Raw genomic sequence first — 23992 nt, 5'->3', positions numbered from 1 at the left:
AACAACTAGAGAAAGATGATAAGTATACCTTATTTATCTCACATTTGGGAGACTGAGCTTTATCTGTTCAGCCTCTGGTGAACCTTCTGGCTATTTCTTAAAATGGCAGGTGGCTCCCATCACTGAGGAAGCTAAGAGGATCACTGAGTTCCAGGTCAGTGTGGAGTAGAGTGAAACCTTCCTTTATATATATATCGTTTGTTTTTTCAGGAAGGGTTTCACTCTAGCCCAGGCTGACCTGGAATTCACTCTGTAGTTTCAGGGTGGCCTTGAACTCAAGGCAGTCCTCCTACCTCTGCCTCCTCAGTGCTGGGACTAAAAGAGCACAACACCACACCCAGCTTCTATATCTTTTTTCATTTGTTTAAGTACTTTTATATATTTATTTGAGAGAGAGAAAGAGAGAGACAAAGAAGTTGATACAGAATGAGTGTGTGCATGCCAGGGCCTCCGGCCACTGCAAACAGAACTCTAGACGCAAGGGCCACTTTATGTATCTGGCTTTATGTGGGTGCTGATAATCTAACCTGGACTTTGCAAGCAAGTACCTTTAACCACTGAGCCATCTCTCCAGCCCCCAATTCTCTACATCTTAAGTATGAAAATGTCATAAAAGTATACTGACTAGCCCTGCACTCTGACTCCCAGATCTTATTCCACTCTTGTTAATCTCATATCCAGACATTTCTGGGAAGTGTTCTTTCTAATCAGTTGACTCAGTAGTCTATCACAGAACCACTGTAAATATGGAAGAATTTGAAAATTGAAGGCCAGATGTGATGGTGCACAGCAGCATTTGGGAAGCAGAGGTAGGAGGATCAATGTTATTTCAAGACCACCCTGAGACTACAGGTCAGTTTGGACTAGAGCGAGACCCTGCCTCAAAATAAATAAATAAATAAATAGATGAATGAGAATGTCAGGCTTTAGAGATGGCTGGCTTAGCAGTTAAGGTGCTTTCTCACAAAGCCAAAGGACCTAGGTTTGATTTCCTAGGACCCATGTAAGTCAGATGCACAAGGTAGCACATAGCGTGTGGAGTTCATTTATAGTGGCTAGAGGCCCTAGTGTGCCCATTCCTCCCCCCTCCCTTCCTCGCCCCTCTCTCTGTATGTATGTATATGTCTGTCTGTCTGTCTGTCTATCTATCTTCTTCCTCCTCCTCTTTTCTCTTTCTCTCAAATAAATATTAACAAAAAATAGAAAATGTGGCTCAGAGAGGTGACTTAGTGGTGACTGCAAAGCCTAATGACCTGGGTTCCCCAGTGCCCATGTGGAGCCAGATATACAGGGTGGTGCATGAATCTGGAATTTCTTTGCAGTGCCTGGAGGCTCTGGCATGCCCATTTTCTGCCTTTCTTTCTATCTCACTCTGCTTGCAAATAAATAAATAAAAATATTTTTTTAAATTGAAAATATGTGAAATCTATCTTTTAAATTATGGCAAAGTATATAGACATAAAAGTCAATATATTATGTTAAAACATCCATTACCACCTTTTTTCTAGAACTTTTTTCCATCTCCCAAACTAAGACGCTGACCATCAAACAGTAAGCTCCCATTTCTGCTCTCCCAACCTCACATACCACCATCATCTTCTATAAACTTGACAGTTCTAGGTATCTCATATAAATGGAGTCATAGACTATTTGTCTTCAAGCTGGCCATGGTGATGCATGCCTTTAATCCCAGCACTCTGGAAGTAGACCATGAGTTCAAGGCCACTCTGAGACTACATTGAATTCCAGGTCAGCCTGGGATACAGTGAAACCCTACCTCAAAAAAAAAAAAAAAAAAAAAAAGGAATAATTTGTCCTCTGTGTCTAGTTTATTTCCCTGAATCTGATGAATGTCAAGTATCAGCATGTGTCAGAATTTCCTTCCTTTTAATACTGTTTTTTTAGTTCATTTTTGAAAAAAAAAATTATTTTTGAGAGAGAGAATGGGCACAAAGGTCCTACTGTCACTGCAAACAAACTCCATACACATGGACCCCTTTGTACATCTGGCTTTAACCAAGGCTGTGAGGCTTTATTGTAACACTTTTTAAAAATATATTTTATTCAGCCAGGCGTGGTGGTGCACGCCTTTAATCCCAGCACTCGGGAGGCAGAGGTAGGAGGATTGCCATGAGTTCGAGGCCATCCTGAGACTCCATAGTGAATTCCAGGTCAGCCTGGGCTAGAGTGAGACCCTACCTCAAAAAACCAGAAAAAAGAAAAAAAAATATTTTACTCACTTTTATTTATTTATTTGAGAGCGACAGAGAGAGAAAGGCAGAAAGAGAGAATAGGCACGCCAGGGCCTTCAGCCACTGCAAACGAACTCCACACGTGTGTGCCCCCTTGTGCATCTGGCTCATGTGGGTCCTGGGGAATCAAGCCTCGAACCGGGGTCCTTAGGCTTCACAGGCAAGCGCTTAACCGCTAAGCCATCTCTCCAGCCCACAAAAACAAAACAAACAATATTTTAAGACTGTGTAAACTGAGCAGACATTAGTTTGAGAAATCTTTGTCCATTGTGTATGTGTGTATGTGTGGGTGCAAGTGCATGTGTGCCAATAAGCATATGTGATAGAGGACGTTGGTGTCCATCCTTGCTCTCTGTCTTGTTGGAGGCAAGGTCTGTCATTTGCTGCTACATTGACCAGGCTATCTGGCCAGTGAGCTTCCAACAGGTTCTTTTTCTGCCTTGCTTTTCACCGAAGGAATGCTGGGATTACAGATGTTTTTACTATGGTGTCTAATTTACATGTGTTCTGGGGATACAAACTCAGGTCTTCACACTTGTGCATCAAGTGCTTTAGCCACTGAACCATCTCCCTAGCCCAGCTGAGAAACCTTTTTTTTTTTTTTTCAAGATAGGTTCTGCCAGGCTTGGTGGTGTACACCTTTAATCCCAGCACTAGGAGGCAGAGGTAGGAGGATTACCGTGAGTTCGAGGATACCCTGAGACTACATAGTGAATTCCAGGTCAGCTTGGGCCAAAGTGAGACCGTGCCTTGAAAAAAACAAAAAAAGAACGGTTCTTACTCTAGCCCAGGCTAACCTTGAAATTCACTGTATAGTCTCAGGGTGGCCTCAAACTCACAGTGATCTCTTGACTTCTGCTTTCTGAATGCTGAGATTAAAGGTGTGCCACCACTTCTAACAGCTGAGAAATCATTAAATATTTATGTGTGTGAGACAGAGAGATTGAGAATGGGCACACCAGGACCTCTAGCCATTCCAGACAAACTCCAAACACATATGCCACCATGTGCATCTGGCCTACATGGGTTCTGGGGAATTGAATGGTCCTTGGGCTTCGCAGGCAAGTGCCTTAACTGCTAAGTCATCTCTCCAGCCCTGAGAAATCATTAAAGAACAAAAGCTATTGACCCTCTGGCAAGAGTTGTGGGAGTCTGTGGTGGTTTTGCTAAAGATGATTGCTCTCACCCTTGCTTCCAGAGCAAAACAACCCATGGAAACTGCTGGTGCTGCTGCTAAGAGGCTCACTTGATCTGGAGCAGACTGTAAAATGCCGAGCCTCTGGGCATGGTTGGATATTTCCCAACAGTGGAGCTCTCCATGGCAAACAAGTAAGGAAGGCCAGTGTCACAGCTAGTCTGAGGTTGGTTGTGGTTCAGGCAAGCAGCAGATCTACTGAATAGGCAGGAATTAGAGAGTGAAATCCAGGGAACGAGACAATTATTAGTGGACTTTGATACCCTACATCCTTGGTATACTTGAGTATACTAGAAAGGATTCTAGATATCTAGCTGAGGGTCAGGTTCTGAGCATGTACAAAGAAGGCATAAGAAAGTCCTCAGGCTAGACCTGGTGGCACATGCCTGTAATCTTAGCACTTAGGAGGCCAACCTTGGCTACATAGCAAGAGTCTGGGGCTGGAGAGATGGCTTAGTGGTTTAGGTGCTTTCCTGCAAAGCCTAAGGTTCAATTCTCCAGGTAGGCCAGATGCATATGGTAGCACATGCATCTGGAGTTCATTTGCGATAGCTACAGCCCTTGGCATAACCTCCCCCCTCCAATAAATAAATAAAAATAATTAAAAATAAAAAGAGTCTGTAGAAAAGAAAGAACAAAAGGAGCCTGGGGAGATGACTCAGTTGGTACATGTCACACGAGCGCAAGGACCTGAGAACAGATCCGCAGTACCGATGTTAAAAACAGGCTTGGTGGCTGTAACTTAACAAAGAGGGAAATTTCTGGAAAATAGCAAGTATTGGCAAGGGTGTTATAGAAATATGAACTATTGTCTGTTGCTGATACAAATGTAGCATGGTGTAGTCACTACAGAAATCAGTTTCACCAGGTATAGTGGTGCACACCTTTAATTCCAGCAGTCTGCAGACAGTGGTAGGAGGGTTGCCATGAGTTCAAGGCCATCCTGAGACTACATAGTGAATTACATCTCAGCCAGGGCTAGAGTGAGACCTTACCTTGAAAAACTAAAAAATAAAAAATAGGGCTGGAGGAATGGATTAGTGGTTAAGGCATTTTCATGCGAAGCCAAAGGACCCAGGATCGATAACCCAGAACCCATGTTAGCCAGATGCACAAGGGGGTGCACGCATCTGGAGTCATTTGTAGTGGCTGGAGGCCCTGGCGCACCATTCATCCTCTCTCTCTCTCTCCCTGTGTCCCTCTTTCTCTGTCAAATAAATAAATGAATAAATTTTTAAGAATATCATCTTAAAGATAGGCATGGTGGTGCATGCCTTTAATCCCAGCACTTGGGAGGCAGAGGTAGGAGGATTGCCATGAGTTCAAAGGCACCCTGAAACTACATAGTGAATTCCAGGTCAGCCTGGGCTAGAGTGAGACCCTACCTCGAAAAACAAAAATAAAACAAAACAAAAAATATAGTTGTAAGACCCAGGTTTGATTCCCCAGGACCCACATAAGCCAGATGCACAAGGTGGCACATGCATCTGGAGTTTGTTTGCACTGGCTGGAGGCCCTGGTGTGCCCCCCCCCAAAAAAAAAATTAATCTGTTACTTGATTTCTCATAAGAACATTTTCTTTTTCCCCCAAAGTAGGGTGTCACTCTAGTCCAGGCTTAACTGGAATCACTATGTAGTCTCAGGGTGGCCTTAAACTCAGTGTGATCCTCCTGCCTCTGCCTGCCAAGTGCTGGGATTAAAGGTGTGCGCCACAATGCCCAGCTTAGTGTTTTTTGTTTTTTTTTTTTAAGTTATGGACTGCTCTAGCCTAGGCTGATCTGGAATTCACCATGTAGTCTCAGGGTGGCCTTGAACTCATGGTGATCCTCCTATCTCTGCCCCAAGTGCTGTGATTAAAGGCATGAGCCACCATGCCTGGCAGAACAATTTTAAAAAGAATGTCATGTCAAAATTATTTGTATTGGTTGGGCATGGTGATGTACATCTGTAATCCTTGTACTTGTGGGACTGAGTCAGGAGAATCACAAGTTGGAAACCAGCCTGAGCAATGTAGGTGAGACCCTGTCTCACAAATTGAGGAAAAGGCTAGGGGATGTAGCTAACATAATCTCTAGGTTTGTGTGTGAGGGCGTTTGTGTAAGCATTCAAATCAGTAGGCTGCTGTGTGTCCTCACCAGGGAGGGCAGTCATCTAGTCTGCTGAGGGCTTGAGTGGGACAGTAGAGCAGAGGAAAGAAGGAAGGAAGAGTTCGGTCTTTGAGCTGAGGCATCCCTCTACCCCTGCCCTTGGAAATCTGGGCTCCTGCACCTTTGAATTTCAGCTGAATGTCACCATCTTTGTAAACTAACTCCCAGAATAAGTCTCTTGATATAGAGTTGTGGCTATGTAGATATGCAAAGACATACACATGCACATGTATCTCCTTTTGGTTCTCTTTTTTCTGCAAAACCGAAATACATTTTTAGTAAAAGACTGAGGCACGTGAATTCATGGCTGACCTGGACTACAGATGAAGATCTTGTCTTAAAAAAAAGAAATTGCCAGGCATGTAGACACATGCCTTTATGAGGTTGACACACTGCCTACTGCGCTAGGAGGTGACAGAAAACATGCATACATTTTCAAGGTAGGGTCTTACTCTAGCTCAGGCTGACCTGAAATTCACTGTGTAGTCTCCGGCTGGCGTTGAACTCAGTGATCCTCCTACCTTGGCGCACACCTTTAATCCCAGCGCTTGGAAGTCAGAGATAGAAGGATCACAGTGAGTTCAAGGCCAGCCTGCAGATACAAAGTGAGTTCCAGGTCAGCATGGGCTAGAGTGACACCCTACCTTGAGAAGTCTAAACAAAAACAAAACAAAACAAACAGAAAAAAAAATTGAGTGACATTCCTTACTCAGTTTTTGTGTCCCTTTAAATATAACCAGGAATGCCATGATTCTATCCTACAGAAGGGCATTCAGAAGGGAGGAGAACCTGGGCATGGTGGCACATGCCAGTTATCCCAGCACTTCTTTTTTTTTAAATAACCATTTTGAATCTTTAAAATTTATTTTATTTATTTATTTGAGAGAGGGAGAGAAATAGGCGGGGGGAGGGGAGAGAGAATGAATGGGTGTGCTAGGGCGTCCAGCCACTGTAAATGAACTCCAGATGCATGCACCCCCTGGTGCTTCTGGCTTACGTGGGTCCTGGGGAATTGAACCTGGGTCCTTTGGCTTTGCAGGCAAGCACTTTAACTGCTAAGCCATCTCTCCATCCCTGTTGCAAATTTTTAAATTTTTATTTATTGAGAGAAAGAGAGGCAGATCGAGAGAATGGCTATGCTAGGACCTCCAGTCAACGCAGATGAACTCCAGATGCGTGCACCAGCTTGTGCATCTGGCTTACTTGGGGAATTGAACCTGGGTCCTTTGGCTTTACAGGCAAGTGTGTTAACCACTAAGCCATCTCTCCAGTCCCCCAGCACTTCTGAGATATAGACAAGAAACTTAGGGCTAGAAAGATGGCTTAGCAGTTAAGAGCACTTCTTATACAAACATGAAGGTCTGGGGAGACCTGAGAGATAGCTGGGAGTTCAACCCTAGGACCCATATAAATAGTTGGGCACGACCACACCCATGTGTATCCCCGGTCACATAGGGGAACAGAGACCTGAGAATCCCCAAAGCTCAGCAAGCTCCACCGTTAATAAGAGACTGTGACTCTAAAGACAGATGCACGAAATGGTAAATGCATCTGGAGTTCATTTACCGTGACTGGAGATCTGGAGGTCGTGGAACATCCATTCTCTGCCTCTCTTCTCTCTCTCTGCTTGCAAATAAATAAAATTTTTAAAAGAAGACCAAAAAAAAAAAAAAAAACTTACAGAAGAGCAACAGAGCTGGACAGCTGACATTCGTGCTGGCCCCACAGGCGAGTGCAACCAGCCACAGGAAAGCATATCTTTCAGGTGCCACATTGCACACACACCTCATCTCATTCACACACCCGCCATTTTCTGCACACAGCAAAATTAATAAAAACTGCTAATAAAAATTGAGGAAAAATAAAAAGTATTCTCAGTAAGAAAGCACTGAAACAATTTTTTGTGAGCAGATCTGCCTTACATGAACTATTAAAGGCTTTTCAAGCTAAAAGGATATATGGTACCAGATGGCAACTTAAAAAAAAATACTGTAAATGTTAATTGTTGAGGTAAATATAAAATCTATAAATAAATCATTCCTTTATTATCTTAACTGAATTAGACATTTACATAATTCAGAACTATAATTTTGGGCTTATCATAAATATGTAATGTATAATAATAGCAAAAAAGAGAAAGGAAAAAGTTGAGTTCTATTGTTAGTATAGTTTCTGTGTTTTACAGGAACTAAATTAGTAGCAATCTGAAGTAGATTGTAGCAAGCTAGGTTACATATTGAAATTACCAGAGCATGGGATGGACAGATGGCTCAGTGCTTCAGGCATTTGACTATAAAGCCTAATGACCCAGGTTTGAGTCCCCAGTACCCACATAAAGCCAGATCACAAAGTGACTCATGGATCTGGAGTATGTTTGCAGTGACTTGAGACCCTGGCATGCCCATTCTCTCTTGCTCTCTCTCTCTCTTCTCTCTCCGCTTGCAAATAAATAAATTTTTTTTTAAATTTTTTATTTATTTATTTGAGAGCGACAGACACAGAGAGAAAGACAGATAGAGGGAGAGAGAGAGAATGGGCATGCCAGGGCTTCCAGCCTCTGCAAACGAACTCCAGATGCGTGCACCCCCTTGTGCATCTGGCTAACGTGGGACCTGGGGAACCGAGCCTCGAACCAGGGTCCTTGGGCTTCACAGGCAAGCGCTTAACCACTAAACCATCTCTCCAGCCCTAAATAAATATTTTTAAAAAGAAGACAAAAAAAAAAAAAAAACTGGCAGAAGAGCAACAGAGCTGGACAGCTGACATTCGTGCTGGCCCCACAGGCGAGTGCACCCAGCCACAGGAAAGCATATCTTTCAGGTGCCACATTGCACACACACCTCATCTCATTCACACACCCGCCACTTTCTACACACAGCAAAAAAGAAATTACTAGAGCAACCACTAGGAAAAATATTTTAATATATACATGTTTAGGGGCTGGAGAGATGGCTGAGTGGTTACGTGCTTGCTTGCAAAGCCTAATGACCTGGGTTCAATTCCCCAGTACCCACATAAAGCCAGATATACAAGTGGCACATGCATCTGGGTTTTGTTTGCAGCTGCTGTGGGCTCTGGAGCACATATTCCCTGTCTGTCTCTCCTTTCTCTATTTCTCTCTCTCTCTGCTTGCAAATAAATTCTAAAATAAACTGAAATAGATATGTTTAAAAATTGGCCAATTTGGGTATGGTGGCATATGCCTTTAATCCTAGCCCTTAGGAGGCAGAGGTAGGAGGCTTGCCATGAGTTTGAGGCTACTCTCAGACTACAGAGTGAATTCCAGGTCAGCCTGGGCTAGAGGGAGACCCTGTCTCAAACAACAATAACAAGAGAGTGAATGGTGCCCCAGGAACCACACCTAAGACTGTCTTCTGATTTTCACATGCACGTGTACCTTACACATATGTGCATGTGTGCATACACGCACATACGAAGAATAGAAGGGGCTTGGGAGATGGCTCAGTGGATCAAGTGCTTACCACTCAAGCCTGAGTATGCAAGTTTTAGCCTCAAACTTCGTACAAATAGCCAGAAGCTTTGGTGGCTTCTGCAATCCTGGCACAGTGACAGTGAGATGGGAGGTGGAGAAAGGAGAATCCCTGGAGGCCCTGAGCAAGCACAGCCAGAAACCCAACAGATCAAGATCCAGAGAAATGCTATCTCAAATGAGGTAGAAAAGTGACATCTTATTAAAAAGAAGAAGTAAAAGACTAGGCATGGTGGTGCAAACCTGTGATCTCAGTGCTTTGGAGCTAGAGGCAAGAAGATCCTGAGTTTGAGGCCACCTTGAGCTATATAGGGAAAACTTGTGTCAAGTGAAAACAAAAGCCTGATGTGGTAGCACAGGCCTTTACTCTCAGCACTGGGGAGGAACAGGCAAGAAGATTCCCACAAGTTAAAGGCCAGACAGGTAACAGAAGGAGCAGTCTAACTTGATGGGATAAAGTATTTGCAGTCAAAAATGAGAGCTTTTGGATAGTCTTATCTCTAAAATGTATAAAGAACACAGTATCTCATTAAAAAGAAAACAACTGCTGGGTGTGATGGCGCACGCCTTTAATCCCAGCACTGGGAGGCAGAGGTAGGAGGATCACTGTGAGTTCAAAGCCATCCTGAGACTCCATAGTGAATTCCAGGTCAGACTGGGTTACAGTGAGACTCTACCTTGAAAAACCAAAAATAAATAAATAAATAAAAATAATAATAAATAAATGTAAATAAAAAGACAACTAAAATAAAATAATGGGCAGTGGGGCTGGAGAGATGGCTCACTGGGTAAGGCTCTTGCCTGCAAAGCCCAGGGACCTGGCTTCAATTCCCCAGTACCCAGATGTTAAGCCAGTTGTACAAAGTGGCACATGCATCTGGAGTTTGCATGAGGTAAAGGCTCTGGCATACCAATATTCATTCTCTCTCTCTCTGCTTGCACATAAATAAGTAAAAATTTTTAAAAATGCCAGTAGTCTGGGGAGATAGCTAAACAGTTAAGGATGCTTACTTGTAAAGCTGAACACAAAGTGAAGCATAATTCTGTGATCCCAAAGCAGCCGTGACAGTGGGAGGCCAGACCTAGAGAATTCACACCCAGAGCTCATGGGCCTGCTAGACTCTTGTGTTCTCGTGCTGGCTGGTTTGATTTAGGTGTCCCACATAAACTTATGTGTTCTGAATGCTAAGTTCCCAGCTGATGGAGATTTGGGAATTAATGCCTTCTTGAGGCAGTGTATTAGGGGCAGGCTTATGGGTATTATAGGCAGTTTCCCCTTTGCAGTGTTTGGCACACTCTCCTGTTCCTGTTCACCTTATGTTGGCTGGGGGGTGATGTCCACCCTCTACTCATGCCACTGTTTTCCTCTGCCATGAAGGAGCTTCCCCTTGAGTCTGGAAGCCAAAATAAATCTTTCTTTCCCCACAAGCTGCTCTTGGTTTGGTGATTTCTGGTAGCAGTGTGAACCTGACTGCAGCAGTGATGTTGGTACTGAGAGTGGCATTGCTGCTAGACACTGACTGTGTGGCTGTGGCCTTCTGGAGCTGATTTTCTAGAGGAATGTGGAAGGATTTGAAACCTTGGCCTAAGAGACGCCTTGCAGTGCTCTACGTACAGCTTGATGGACTATTATGCAGTAAGAACTATATGGACTGTGAGGTTTGGCTTATGGGGGTCAGAAAGAGATTGTCTGGGCTGGGCTAGATGCAGTTTATGTGAGAGGCTTGCTGTTATGCCCGTGTTCTGAGACGTTGTGCAGGGTTGCTTTGCGTAGAAATGGACTGGTGTGAGCAGAGGGATATGGCACAAAAAAGAAAAAAAGAAAAGAACGAACGAACAAGAAATCTTTGGGGCAAAACTGTTGCCTGTTCAGCTGCAATTATATGAGATTACAATCATTGAGATTGGGCTAGTTGACCTGCATTGTGACAACAGAAAGAATGTAGACTCTTTTGAAGGGGCCTGAATATTGAAGGAGTGTCCTGTTCTTCACAGTCTGCTTTATTCTCTCCTGGATTAATAAATTGGCATCCCATTTGGTATTATGGAGTGTAGAAATGAAAGGAGAGGGTCATTGAATTTTTAGCACAGTCTTGTGTTTTGGAAACGGCCATAGGCTGTGTGAAGCAGGTTTGCTGGATGCCTCCTGCATGGAGACCTGATGGAGCCATGAGGATGGGCCATGGGTTGCAGTAGAGACCCAGTGGAGATGCCAGGACCACAAGATGGCTGCTTAAGGAGAGCTGCCGGCCCCAGATGAAATTTTCCAGGACTGTGAGTAGCCTAGCTGGAGGGGCAGAACTGGAACTACAGACTTGTTGCTGGTTAGAATCATCAGACTTGGAGGCTTGTCACTGAGTAGAGTTGTTGCACTTGGAGCTACAGAGTTTGATGTTTGCCCTGTTTAAATATTGTATTGGTTGAATATTTCTTCGCTGTGCCCAATGCCATCTTTTACAGTGTGTTTATTCTGTGCCATTGTGGGTTTTTGGGGAATTTTTTGGTATTATGGCTCAGTTAAAAGACTTTAGGTTATGGGGATGTTTAAACATCATTAGGATTGATTTAAAAAAAAAAAAACCATGGGGACTTTTAAATTGGACTGAATGCATTGTATTTTTTTTTTAAATTTTTATTAACATTTTCCATGATTATAAAATATATCCCATGGTAATTCCCTCCCTCCCCACCCCCACACTTTCCCGTTTGAAATTCCATTCTCAATCATATTACCTCCCCATTACAATCATTGTAATTACATATATACAATATCAACCTATTAAGTATCCTCCTCCCTTCCTTTCTCCACCCTTTATGTCTCCTTTTCAACTTACTGGCCTCTGCTACTAAGTATTTTTTTTAATTGACATTTTCCATAATTGTAAACAATAATCCATGGTAATTCCCTCCCTCCCCCCACTTTCCTCTTTGAAACTCTACTCTCCATCATATCCCCTCCCCCTCTCAATCAGTCTCTCTTTTATTTTTTTGTAATTATACAAATATATTTATAAATATTTACAGTTATATACTTACACATAACCACTTACAGAGACTTAGGAAAAAAAATGTAAGAACATTAATTCAAAAGGATTCACTGAAGAACAAAATTTCCTATGATTTCCTTGAGGAAATACATAACCCATTCTTTAGGTAGGTTCCCTCAGAATCCAACTATTGGGCCGGGCATGATGGCGCACGCCTTTAATCCCAGTATGGAGGATTGCTATGAGTTTGAGACCAGCCTGAGACTACATAGTGAATTCCAGGTCAGCCTGGGCTAGAGTGAGACCCTACCTCGGAAAAAAAAAAAAAAAATCCAACTACTAAAAACCATATAACTGTATACTAGCAACACACAGAATCTTTTCCTTTAAGTCTCCTAGTTTCCAAGAGAGTAATCTTCAAGTATGACTAAATAATCATTCTATATTTATGGTTTTGTAACTGGTCAGTCCTGATTATGCCACCAAATCACTATTACCCTGTCAGAGGACTCTAAAGGTCGATGGAAAACTGAGCATATAATGAAGCTGGTAAGTAGTGGTATTATACAGAGATTCAGGATGGCCTCTCCTAAATGACGCTGGAAGAAGCTTCCACCAACTGCAAATTGAATGTGGCTTTTGTGGCAGAAGACCTTCCTTCACCATATCTGAAGATGACTGTAAGCTCCATAGCCCCTACTACTTGTTGTCTTAGGAACTGAGTTTAGAGGTCTTCCTCTCAGAGACTTTCAGTTTTGATATTTTCTAAAACAAAACAGCATGAAAAATTAAGTTCAATCAGTTACCAGAGCCTTTTAGAGATTATTCCAACCAGAGGCAAAAAAAAAAAAAAAAAATCACTATTTCAAACCAAAAGAACATGGTTGGCAACTCTCAGCTGCAGGTTTTTCTTCTCCCACTAGGACATATAAGTATGCTTTAAGCACATAGGACATTCAATAACCACAGAGGTTTGTAATTACAAGCCTGTACTGTGTGAGTATTGAACACCTACCTTCCTACAGATCACCATGGACTTAGACAATACAGCCAAAAGAACTGCTATGTTGCACAGGCAAAACCAGAAAGCACCTTCCAATCATACTCAAAATATGCTCACCAGGATTAGATGGTGGAACTTAATGACTATTAATGAAGTAACGATGAAGAAAACTGTCTCAGGCTAGGACACCCCGTGGTGCAATACAGTCATTTGGACGATAACAAATCATGAAAATAGCTCTTGTAACTGGAAAATGGAAATTCTTTGTAAGAAAATTTAAATACGACAACCAGTATATGCTTGTATATTTCTTTCTTTTTTTTTTTTGCTTTTCAAACAACATTTTTTTTAATTTATTTACTTATTTTAGTTATTACTTTCAAGGGGAGAGAGAATTGGCACCCCAGGACCTCCATCCATTGCAAACAAACCCCATACGCATGCCACTTGGTGCATCTGCCTTTATGTAGGTACTGGGAATTAGACTCTAGTCGTTAGGCTTTGCAGGCAAGTGCCGTAACTGCTAAGCCATCTCTCTAGCCCTGTATATTGCCTTTTTTTTATGCCAAAGTTTGTCTGCCTCATATAGTTTCTTTTTTTTTTTTAATTTTTATTAGCATTTTCCGTGATCATAAAAAAATCCCATGTTAATCCCCCCCCACACTTTCTCCTTTGAAATTCCATTCTCCATATTACCTCCCCATAACAATCATTGTACTTACATATATACAATATCAACCTATTATATTTCTTTTTTTCTAGCTGGCTGTCTTCACTTGTATCTGTAAGGCTTTCCATGGATGCTGGGGAGTTGAACCTGGGTCCTTTAGCTTTGTTGGCAAGCTCCGTAACTGCTAAGCCATCTCTCCATCTAGATCGGGCACACTTTGGGGGGTGGGTACTAGAAAGACCATCCAGTTGCCCAGGCTCACCCAGAAATCCTGTCACTTGGTCCAAGAAAGAAGATGCATCCAATTAGTGCCATTCTACTAGCTTCTGACCTGTTCGTGGGTCCAAGATGGAAACATAGGGGAAATCCCCTAGTTTATAAAACTGTATATATCTCTGACCTTCTTCACTGTCGTGATAAACCTGCCAGAAAACGAAATTTTCCCAAATAATGTTCTTCACAGCTTCATTGCTCCATACATAACGGTTGAGACACTGGTATGCAAAGTCTTGTACATTTTGAATGTGTATCATCGGCCACTTATTCTGCATCTGGCCACACTCTGTGGCTGTTTCAAAGCTGCCTTTGTGCATCAAGTCAATGGGTGGCCAGAATAGATCTGCGAGGGTGGTCAATTTTTTATGTATTGCTCCTCCATTTCTTAATTCCTGTGCTTGCCTAATAGTTTCAGTTTGAAAGTCTCGGAAACCATCAAATATTGAACGCGCAGATCTTTGTCTCTTAGGAGCACCACACAAAGGTTCTGGTTCCACCAATATTTCCTGCTTTTGAGGAGTTGGGGCATGTACTTCTGCATGTGGTCTGACCATAGAGACACTGCTGAACTTGTCCTGGGCTCTTCAGCACTTCCTCCACCATACAAAAACATAGTGACTGCCATCTCCAGATTATTGCAAGCTTCAAGCATATGTTTCCCTACACATTCACTTGCACCGGTGAATTGCTGGATTAACCCTTTCAGCGCCCATGATGCTGCGGAGCCTCCCCCACCCCCCGTGGACAGCCGTCTTTGTGCCACCGCTGCCCTCTCTTTTTAAATATTTTAAAATTCTTATTTAGTTACTTGAAAGTGACAGAGAGAGAAAGAGGGAGAATGGGCACACCAGGGCCTCTGGCCACTGCAAACAAACTCCAGACGCATGCGCCCCCTTGTGCATCTGGCTAACGTGGGTCCTAGGGAATCGAGCCTCGAACCAGGGTCCTTCGGCTTCACAGGCAAGCATTTAACCGCTAAGCCATCTCTCCAGCCCTGCCGCCCTCTTTTTTATTTTCATGTCATGATCCTTTCCTCCTATTATGGTGGTCTTGGGTAGGTAGTGTCAGGCACTGTGAGGTCATGGATATCCAGGCCATTTTGTGAGCATGTTAGGAGTCCTGCCCTTCCTTTGGCCCTTACATTCTTTCCGCCACCTCTTCCGCAATGAGCCCTGAGCCTTGGAAGATGTGCTAGAGATGTTTCAATGCTGAGCACTCCTTTGTCACTTCTTCTCAGCACCACGGAGCCTTCTGAGTCATCTCAAGTGCTTTTTTTTTTTTTTTTTTTTTCCTCTAGGTAGGGTCTCACCCTGGCCCTGGCTGACCTAGAATTCACTATGTAGTCTAAGGGTGGCCTCGAGCTCATGGTTATCCTCCTACCTCTGCTTCCCGAGTGCTAGGATTAAAGGCATGTGCTACCATGTCCGGCTCTGAATATGTTGCATTTTACATCATGGAAGGTTATCAGTTTATGGGGTCAGGGGCGGAATGTGGTTGTTTGATTCAGGTGTCCCCCATAAACTTACATGTTCTGAATGCTAAGTTCCCAGCTGATAGAGATTTAGGAATTAATGCCTCCTGGAGGCAGTGTATTATTGGGGGTGGTCTTATGGGTGTTATAGCCAGTTTCCCCTTGCCAGTGTTTGGCACACTCTTCTGTTCCTGTTGTCCATCTAATGTTGGCCAGGGGCTGATGTCCACCCTCTGCTCATATCATCGTTTTCCCCTGTCATTGTGGAGCTTCCCCTTGAGCCTATAAGCCAAAATAAACCTTTTTTTTTTCCCCACAAGCTGTTCTTGGTAAGGTGATTTCTGTCTGCAGAGTGAACCTGACTACAACACCTGGCCAGAGAGCCTGTCTGGAAAGTGGAGGGAGAGCACAGATCTCAAGGTTATCCTCTACATGTGCACCGTGGCACACGTATGCACCCATATGCACATACATGTGCACACAAATAAAAAATTGTATTACAAATGGCATTAGTAGTACTCTTTAGCAGAAGAGGACTTACTGACCAGTGAGTAGGATTCAGGCAGGTAAAGAGAGGAAGGATCTGTGGTGGTCCAGATTGCTCTTTCTGGAAAGTTTGGATACAATACAATAATTCCGTTTGGCTCCACCTCTGGCTGAGGTGCCATTAAGACAATGTCACTGAACTGGCTCTGCAGCCAAATTTTCACAGGACAGATTCAGAGATTAGAGATCAAGTTCTTCTAGAAATCATACCTATCAGTGACAAAGCATTTGCTGAGCTGGCAGTGCTCTGTTGGTAGTAGAATGCTTGGGTTTGGATCTCACACATGCTCAGCAAGCCAATCTCTTGAGCTACAGTCTGTGCCTTACAACTTTTGGGGCATGGGCTTGGTTTGTTTGCTTGTTTGTTTTTGTGGTATGGAGAATGAAACCTGGAACCACAGCCCTTGAGCATGCCAGGTAAGCACTGAGCCACATCTCTTGTAGCTTCTTTGTTTTATTTTTATTTACTTATTAGAGAGAGAAGGAGAGAGGATGGGTGCTCCAGGGCCTCTGGCCACTGCAGATGAACTCCAGATGCATGCGCCATCATGTGCATCTGGCTTACATGGGATCTAGAGAATTGAACCTGGATCCTTAGGCTTCGCAGGCAAGGCCCTAACCGCTAAGCCATCCCTCCAGCCCAACCTTTTTTTTTTTTTTTTTTTTTTGATACACAAAGTCTTTCTCTGTAACCCAGGCTGGCCTAGAACTCCTTTCAAAAACAATTATTGCTGGGTATGGTACTGCACGCCTTTCATCCCAGCACTTGGTAGGTAGAGGTAGGAGGATTGTCATGAGTTCAAGGCCACCCTGAGTCTAAATTCCAGGTCAGCCTGGGCTAGAGCAAGACCCTACCTCAAACAAACAAACAAACAAAAAAAAATCATTTATTTGAGAAAGAGACAGAGAGAAAGAAGCAGATAGAGTGTGTATGGGCATGCCAGGGCTTCCTGTCACTGCAGATGAACTCTAGACACATGTGCCACTTAGTCCCTCTGGCTTTATGTGGGTCCTGGGGAACTGAACTAGGTCAGTCAGGCTTGGCAAGCATATGCGTTTAATCACTGAGCCATCTCTCCAGCCCTGGAACTCTTACTGCAGTGCAGCGCTAGCCTCAAACTTGTGGCAATCTTCCTGCCTCTGCCTCATAAGTGCCGAGATTACAGGTGTGTACCACTATGCCTAGCAAACTGAAAACAAACAAACAAACCAAACACTGCCAGGTGTGGTGACACATGCCTTTAATCCAACACTCAGCCAGCCTAAGACTACATAGTAAATTCCAGGTCAGCCTGGGCTAGAGTGAGACCCTACCTTGAAAAAAAAAATCCTTAATGCCAGAACTCCTTCCCAGCCTGGCTGGGAAGGGGAGAGCACTTCTCAGCCCAGGTATTTTTCTGCTTCCCTTCTATCTGTGTCAGGCTTCAGGGTACTTTCTCACCCTGGTTCTGTGTATGGTTTTTCTTTGGTTTCTGCATCCTTCGGTATTTCCTAATGATCTCTTTTATTTATGTGAAGGGAATCTTTTGGTTCTTATGGTTTGCCTTCCATGGGTGGGTGTCTATGCCTGCTCCAGAGCCCTTTCACCCCTGGACATTTATTTCTCCATGGTGGAGCTTCCCTCCTTCAGGCCTTCCAGTGGGGCAGGAAGAGGCTTATCCTCTGCCTTGAGTCTTGCAGTTAGTCTTCTCCCCGGATTTTCATCCTCCCACCAGTAAACATCATAATTTGTGTTCTTTCTTTTTTTTTTTTTTTTTTGAGGTAGGGTTTTGCTCTAGCTCAGGCTGACCTGGAATTCACTGTGTAGTCTCAGGGTGGCCTCGAACTGACGATGATCCTCCTACCTCTGCCTCCCAAGTGCTGGGATTAAAGGCGAGCGCCACCATGCCCAGCTTCATGTTTTTTCTTAAATAAACTTAATTCTTTGAGTGTTTTATCAATTCTTTGTTAAAATAGGATAAGAGCCCAAAAGTTGGGGTCCACACTTCTGAGATCTCTCCTGAACCTCAAAATTTTGCATAAGTTGAGAAGCTGAGGTAGGATTACTGTGAATTCAAGGACAGCCTGGGCTACATAGTTTCAAGACAGGCTGGGCTAAAATGAGACCCTGCTTAAAAAAAAAAACAAAAACAAAAACAAAAAACTGGCCCATTGGCTGTGGTGGTGCATACCAGTAGGATATTGCTGAAGAGGCAGAGGTAGGAGGATCAGAAGTTTGAGGCTAGTCCGGGCTATACATTTAAGCCAGGCATGGTGGCAAACACCTTTAATCTCAGAACTTGCAAGGCAGAGGTAGGAGGATCATCCTGAGGTCACCCTGAGAATATATAGTGAAATCCATGTTAGCCTGGGCTAGGGTGAGATCCTATCTTGAAAAACCAAAGGAAAAAAAAAAAAAAAAACTAAAACAGGCTCGAGAGATGCCTTAGCAATTGAGGCACTTGTCTGTGATGCCTAAGGACCCAGGTTTGATTCCACAGAACCCACCACGAGTTTGAGGCTAGTCTGGGACTAGAGATAGATCCTACCTTGAAAAAAAAAAAAGGAAAAGAAATAAAAGATGCATAGAAATTTATTTTAAATTTTAACAAAGATTACGAATCTCATTGTGCTTCTCCAAAGATGTCAAATTATTCTTGGTATCGTCTTGTTCTTTAAGAACATGTTGAGGTTTGGGCAGATATCTTAGTGGTTAAGGTGCTTGCCTGTGAAGACTAAGGACCCAGGTTCGAATCCCCAGTACCCATGTAAGCCAGATGCATATGGTGGCACATGCATCTGGAGTTCATTTACAGTGGCTAAACACCTGATGCAACCATCCTCAGAAAACCCTAAAAAATCATACAAATGATCTAAAGGATTTTATACTTAGCCATCACTAATTTTAAAAGAATTTTTTAAATTTATGTTTGCTTGTATGTTTGTTTGTTTGTTTATTAGAGAGAAGGAGGGGGAGAATGGGCACACCAGGGCCTCAAGCCACTGCAGATGAATTCCAGATGCATGCACCATCTTGTGCATCTGACTTACATGGGTACTGGGGAATCAAGCCTAGGAGCTTAGGGTTCACAGGAAAGTGCCTAAACTGCTAAGCCATCTCTCCAGTCCTCCATCATTAATGTTGCTGATTCTAAAACCTGCAATTCTTTTTCATTGTTTCTTCAAATGTTTTCAATGTTCTGTCTTAAATGATACACAACCTGTTGGCTGTGCTGACATTGTTCGTCTTAGTTACTCTGTGGCTTTTGCAAGGGACTGTATTAGAGGCACAAAATGAAAAGGCCATAAAATCCTACTGAGAATTTACAGTCAAAAAGAGGGATTAGAGTACTTCCAGACCCCTAAGGTATAATAACATCCATTGATTCAGCAGTTTCTGTGCACTGTGGGTTGCTGACTATATTGCGGTGGACTAAACAGACAAAATCCTTTTCCTTTTTCTGATATACAGGTTACCTTGCCAGCTCAAACTGTTCTGAGCTTTGGGGTGCTTTAAAGTTTTGTAGGAGAAGTGATAGTGACAGCATCCACCTAGGAGAGGAAAAGCTTCATGGAATACCTGGCAGTGATTATACTTTACTATATAGAAATCAAATCAGGGGTATGGAGAGATAGCTTAGTGGTTAAGGTGTTTGCCTGCAAAGCCAAAGGACCCAGGTTCAATTCCCCAGGACCCATATAAGGCAGATGCACAAGGTGGTGCATGCATCTGGAGTTCATTTGCAGTGACTAGAGGCTTTGGTGTACCCGTTCTCTCTTACTCTCTCTTAAATAAATAAATTGTATTAAAAATTTTTTTAATTGAATCTGTCAGGCATGATGACACATGCCTTTAATCCCAGTAGAGGTATAAGGATTCCTGTGAGCTCCAAGCCAGTCTGGAACTACAGAGTACAGAGTGAGTTACAGGTCAACCTGAGCTGGAGTGAGACCCAACCTCGATAGAAACAAAACAAAAGGGCTGGAGAGATGACTTAGTGGTTAAAGTGCTTGCCTGTGAAGCCTAAGGACCCAGGTTCGATTCTCCAGGTCCCATGAAAGCCAAATGCAGAAGGTGGTGTATGTGTCTGGAGTTTGTTTGCAGTAGCTAGAGGCCTTGGTGTGCTCATTCTCTCTCTCTTAGATAAATAAAAATTTTTAAAAATCAAATACAACTTTCAGGAGCTTAGGATATAGCCCAACTGATACAGTGCTTCGCAGGTTTAAAGCCCTAAGTTTAATACTCAGACTGCAATAACCCATGTGGTGGTGCATGCCTGTAATCCCAGTGCTCAGGAAGTAGACACACAAGCTAAGGCCATCCTAGGTAATAGCAAATGGAAGATAACCTGGGATGAAGAATACAAATTATGAAATGCACCATTAGGGCTGGAGAGAGGGCTCAGTGATTAAAAACACGTGCTTGCAAGTCTGCTGGCCTGAGTTTGGTTCTCCAGCGTCCATGTGAAGCCAGATGCACAAAGTGGCGCATGCGACTAGAGTTCATCTGCCGCAAGAGGTCCTGGTGCACCCATACATGTGTGCACGCTCTAAGTAGAAACTCAAAAGAAAGAAACCAAAAGAAAAACAGCCGCATCTCAGAGTGGCCTTGAACTCATGGTGATCCTCCAACTCTGCCTTCCGAGTGCTGGGACTAAAGGCATGTGCCACCACGCCCGGCTGTTTCATATTCTTGTTTGGGTGCTCTGTACTTCAATTCATTATATTGGTTAACTAATCTCCAGAAATGCCTACCTGGAATTTTAATTTGTCTGTCTTTATGTTTGTTTTGTGAGGCTGGAAATTGGACCAGGGTCACATGTATGCTAGGCAAGTGTGCCTCTACTGAGCTGTATCCCAAGACCCCTAAACTGGGATTTGAAAACTGATTGGAGAGTCAAACACAAAACAGCTTCCTGCTACTAACTAATATAATTTTGATATGGGATAATTTTTTTTTTTTTTTGTGAGGTAAGATCTCTCTAGTCCAGGTTTCAGACCATTTTGGACTATAAAATAACCCTATCTCAAACAAACAAAACCTCCAGTTAAGGTGTACTTGCAGGCTGAATAAATTGGTATACCCTTTGTTTTCATATGCATCTTTTTACCTAGTCTCTTGGTAAATTGTTTTGCTTATTTCTGTTTTCTTCATTGTGGAGCAAGAGCTTCTGTAAGGCAAAGATAGCATATTCAGTTTGTATCTCATTGCTTAGAAAAGTACCCAAGAGTTGCAGGCTATTTAGTAATAGTTATTACATGAATTCTTTTTTCGTTTCCTTCTTTTTTATCATGAAAAAAAAGTATATTTAGAATTAACCAGCTGAGATGATCATTTTCTTTTTTGAATATTTATTTCTTGGGGCTAGGGAGATGGTTCAGTGATTAAAAATGCTTGTTTGCAAAGCCTGCAGCCTGGGTTCTATTCCCTAGTACCCATGTAAAGCCAGATAAATAAGGTTGCACATGCATCTGGAGTTCAATTGCAGTGGCAAGAGGTCCTGGTGCCTCCATTCTCTCTCTTTCTCTCTGCTTGCAAATAAATAAATTTATTTGGAGTGAAGGGAGAGAGAGAAAGAAAATTAATGAGAATGAGTATGGGCAGGCCATGGCCTCCTGCCTCTGCAAATGAGCTCCAGACTACATGTGCCACTTTGTATGCCTGGCTTTTTACGTGGCATAACTAAGAAGGAATTGAATCTAGGCTGTCAGGCTTTTCAAGGAAGTTCCTTTAACTACAGAGCTATCTCTTCAGTCCTTTTTTTCTTTTTTAGATAGGATCTTGCTGTGTAGTCCAGGGAGGCCTCAAAAATGGCCACCCTCCTTCCAAGTCCTGGGATGACAGTGGCTCATCACCACACCTGGCAATTAACATGAGTACTTCATAGCAGGAACTGAATAGAAATCTCTTGGCATTGGTGATTTGTATTTGCTCTTTTTACTGAACTTATATTATAATTGGGTTTAGGTATTTGTTTTTCTGTACAGCTATGCTAGACAAGCTTAGATTCATGTCACCTTTCTGGTTCAGGCCTATATACCAGGTTTATTAGGCAGATACTGACCTGATGTAATCCCAGTTACCTTTGGGGATGATTTTGGTCTCAGTTATGTTGCTCCTGCTTGGGTCCCGCTGTTGGTTCAAGTTGGCGTGGCCGGGCCCCTGGACCGCTGCTCTGTTCGCTGGAGCTGGACACAGGTGGTGGGGGAGGAGAGGAGCCGATGCTGCTCTAGTTCTCTCGCTGTTCCACACGTTCTTCTACCTCAGGGTCTGCTCCTCCGTTGTTCACTGCCGCTCTCCCCTCACGTTTCTTGAGTTTGTGGAGAGCTCCATGTGAGTGGAAAATCCCCTCACTTGGCTTTTCCTGCCGCTCAAGCCGAGCCTGCTGGCACGCCACCACTGCGGTCCCGGCACCTGCCAGAGCCGCTTCTGCCGGCCAGTGCGGGCTCTGGATGCTCTGGATCTCTCCTACTTCTCCACTGCCGCTGTTTCAATTTCCTATACACCTCACTTTTTAGTAAAAGTGTGTATTTTGCTGGGGATTTTTTTGTTTTTTTCCCCCCCTAGGCTGCTTTGGCGTGGTACCTATGCCGCCATCTTAACCAGAAGTCTTCATACCACCTTTCTGACAAAAATAGTAGCTATTGAAAAGTACCATTGCGAATAATTTGATTAACTTGTTAAATGATCACGTGCATGTGTCAATAGTGCTTTCATGGCTGTGGTATAAGAAGCATTACCAGGGCTGAAGAGATGGCTTAGAGGTTAAGGCATTTGCCTGCAAAGCCAAAGGACCCAGGTTCGGTCAGATCTACAAGGTGGAACATGCATCTGGAGTTCCTTTGCAGTGCCTAGAGGCCCTGGTGCACCCATTCTGTCTCTCTCAAATAAATAAAAAATAAAATGTTAAAAAGCTTACCAGGGCTGGAGAGGTGGCTTAGCAGTTAAGGCATTTGCCTGTAAAGCCAAAGGATCTTAGTTCAATTCTCCAGGACCCACATAAGCCAGATGCACAAAGGGGCGCATGCATCTGAAATTCATTTACAGTGGCTGAAGGCCCTGATGCACCCATTCTCTCCCTCTCTCTCTCTCTCTCTTTCTCTCTCTCAAGTAAATAAATGTCTTTTTAAAAAACACCAGTTTTGTACATGAAATATAAGACGCAGAAGAGAATTATACTATTCCAGGTTTCTTTTTAAAAAGTTTTATTTGCAAGCAAAGGAGGGCAGGGTGGAACACTATGGCCTCTTGCCACTGCAGATGAACTCCAGATGCAATTGCTGTTTTGTGTACATAGGTACAGGGTAATCAAACCCAGACCATTAGGTTTTGCAAGCAAGCGCCTTTAGCCACTGAACCACCTCTTTAGCCCTGGTCCAGGTCTCTGAGAATCTCCTTGATAAAGTAAATATGAGCCAAGGTTAGGGAACTCCAAGGCTAGGGTCTCCCTGTGTAGTCCAGGTATGTCTTGAATTAATGGCAATTCCGCTGCCACCTCCAAGTTGCTGGAGTTGTAGGCATGAGCCACCACACTTGGTTACAGTCTTCTTATCTTAATGGCATTTACAAATAGTCTGTAATAATAGCCATAAAGTTTTTGTTACTTTGTTTCCTTATCTATAAAGATATTAAGGATGATGTAGAAATTAAAAACATTAATACATGACAGGTACTTAAAACAGTACTGACACATATGATCATTCTTTTGGCTGCAATTCATTATTTGCCTCAACAGATAGAATTAAACTGGGTGTGGTGACACACACCAGTAATCTCAGCACTGGGTAGGCTAAGAGTATGATCAGGAGTTTGAGACCAGCCTGGGCTATATGAGATCATGTCTCAACATAAAGGAGGGGGAAGGGCTGGAAAGATGGCTCAGCAGTTAAGGTGCTTGCCTGCAGAGCCTAATGATCCAAATTCAGTTCCCCTGAACCCACATAAAGCCAGATGCACAGAGTGGCACATGCATCTA

General features: G+C 43.2%; 1 protein-coding gene and 1 pseudogene across 5 annotated transcripts in view; one reads left to right on the top strand and one right to left on the bottom strand.

Annotated features, from left to right (window-relative positions):
• Nucleotides 1-23992, top strand: part of Fbxl20 (F-box and leucine rich repeat protein 20) — a 126318-nt gene that overhangs the window by 34506 nt on the left and 67820 nt on the right. The window lies entirely within an intron of this gene.
• LOC101611186 lies at nucleotides 12783-17515 on the bottom strand (annotated as a pseudogene).

Source organism: Jaculus jaculus, chromosome 9 (genome assembly GCF_020740685.1).
Source record: "Jaculus jaculus isolate mJacJac1 chromosome 9, mJacJac1.mat.Y.cur, whole genome shotgun sequence".
Taxonomy (NCBI): Eukaryota; Metazoa; Chordata; class Mammalia; order Rodentia; family Dipodidae; genus Jaculus; species Jaculus jaculus.
The sequence above is the reverse complement of the archived record's forward strand: the minus strand, read 5'-3'. Positions and strand labels throughout refer to the sequence as shown.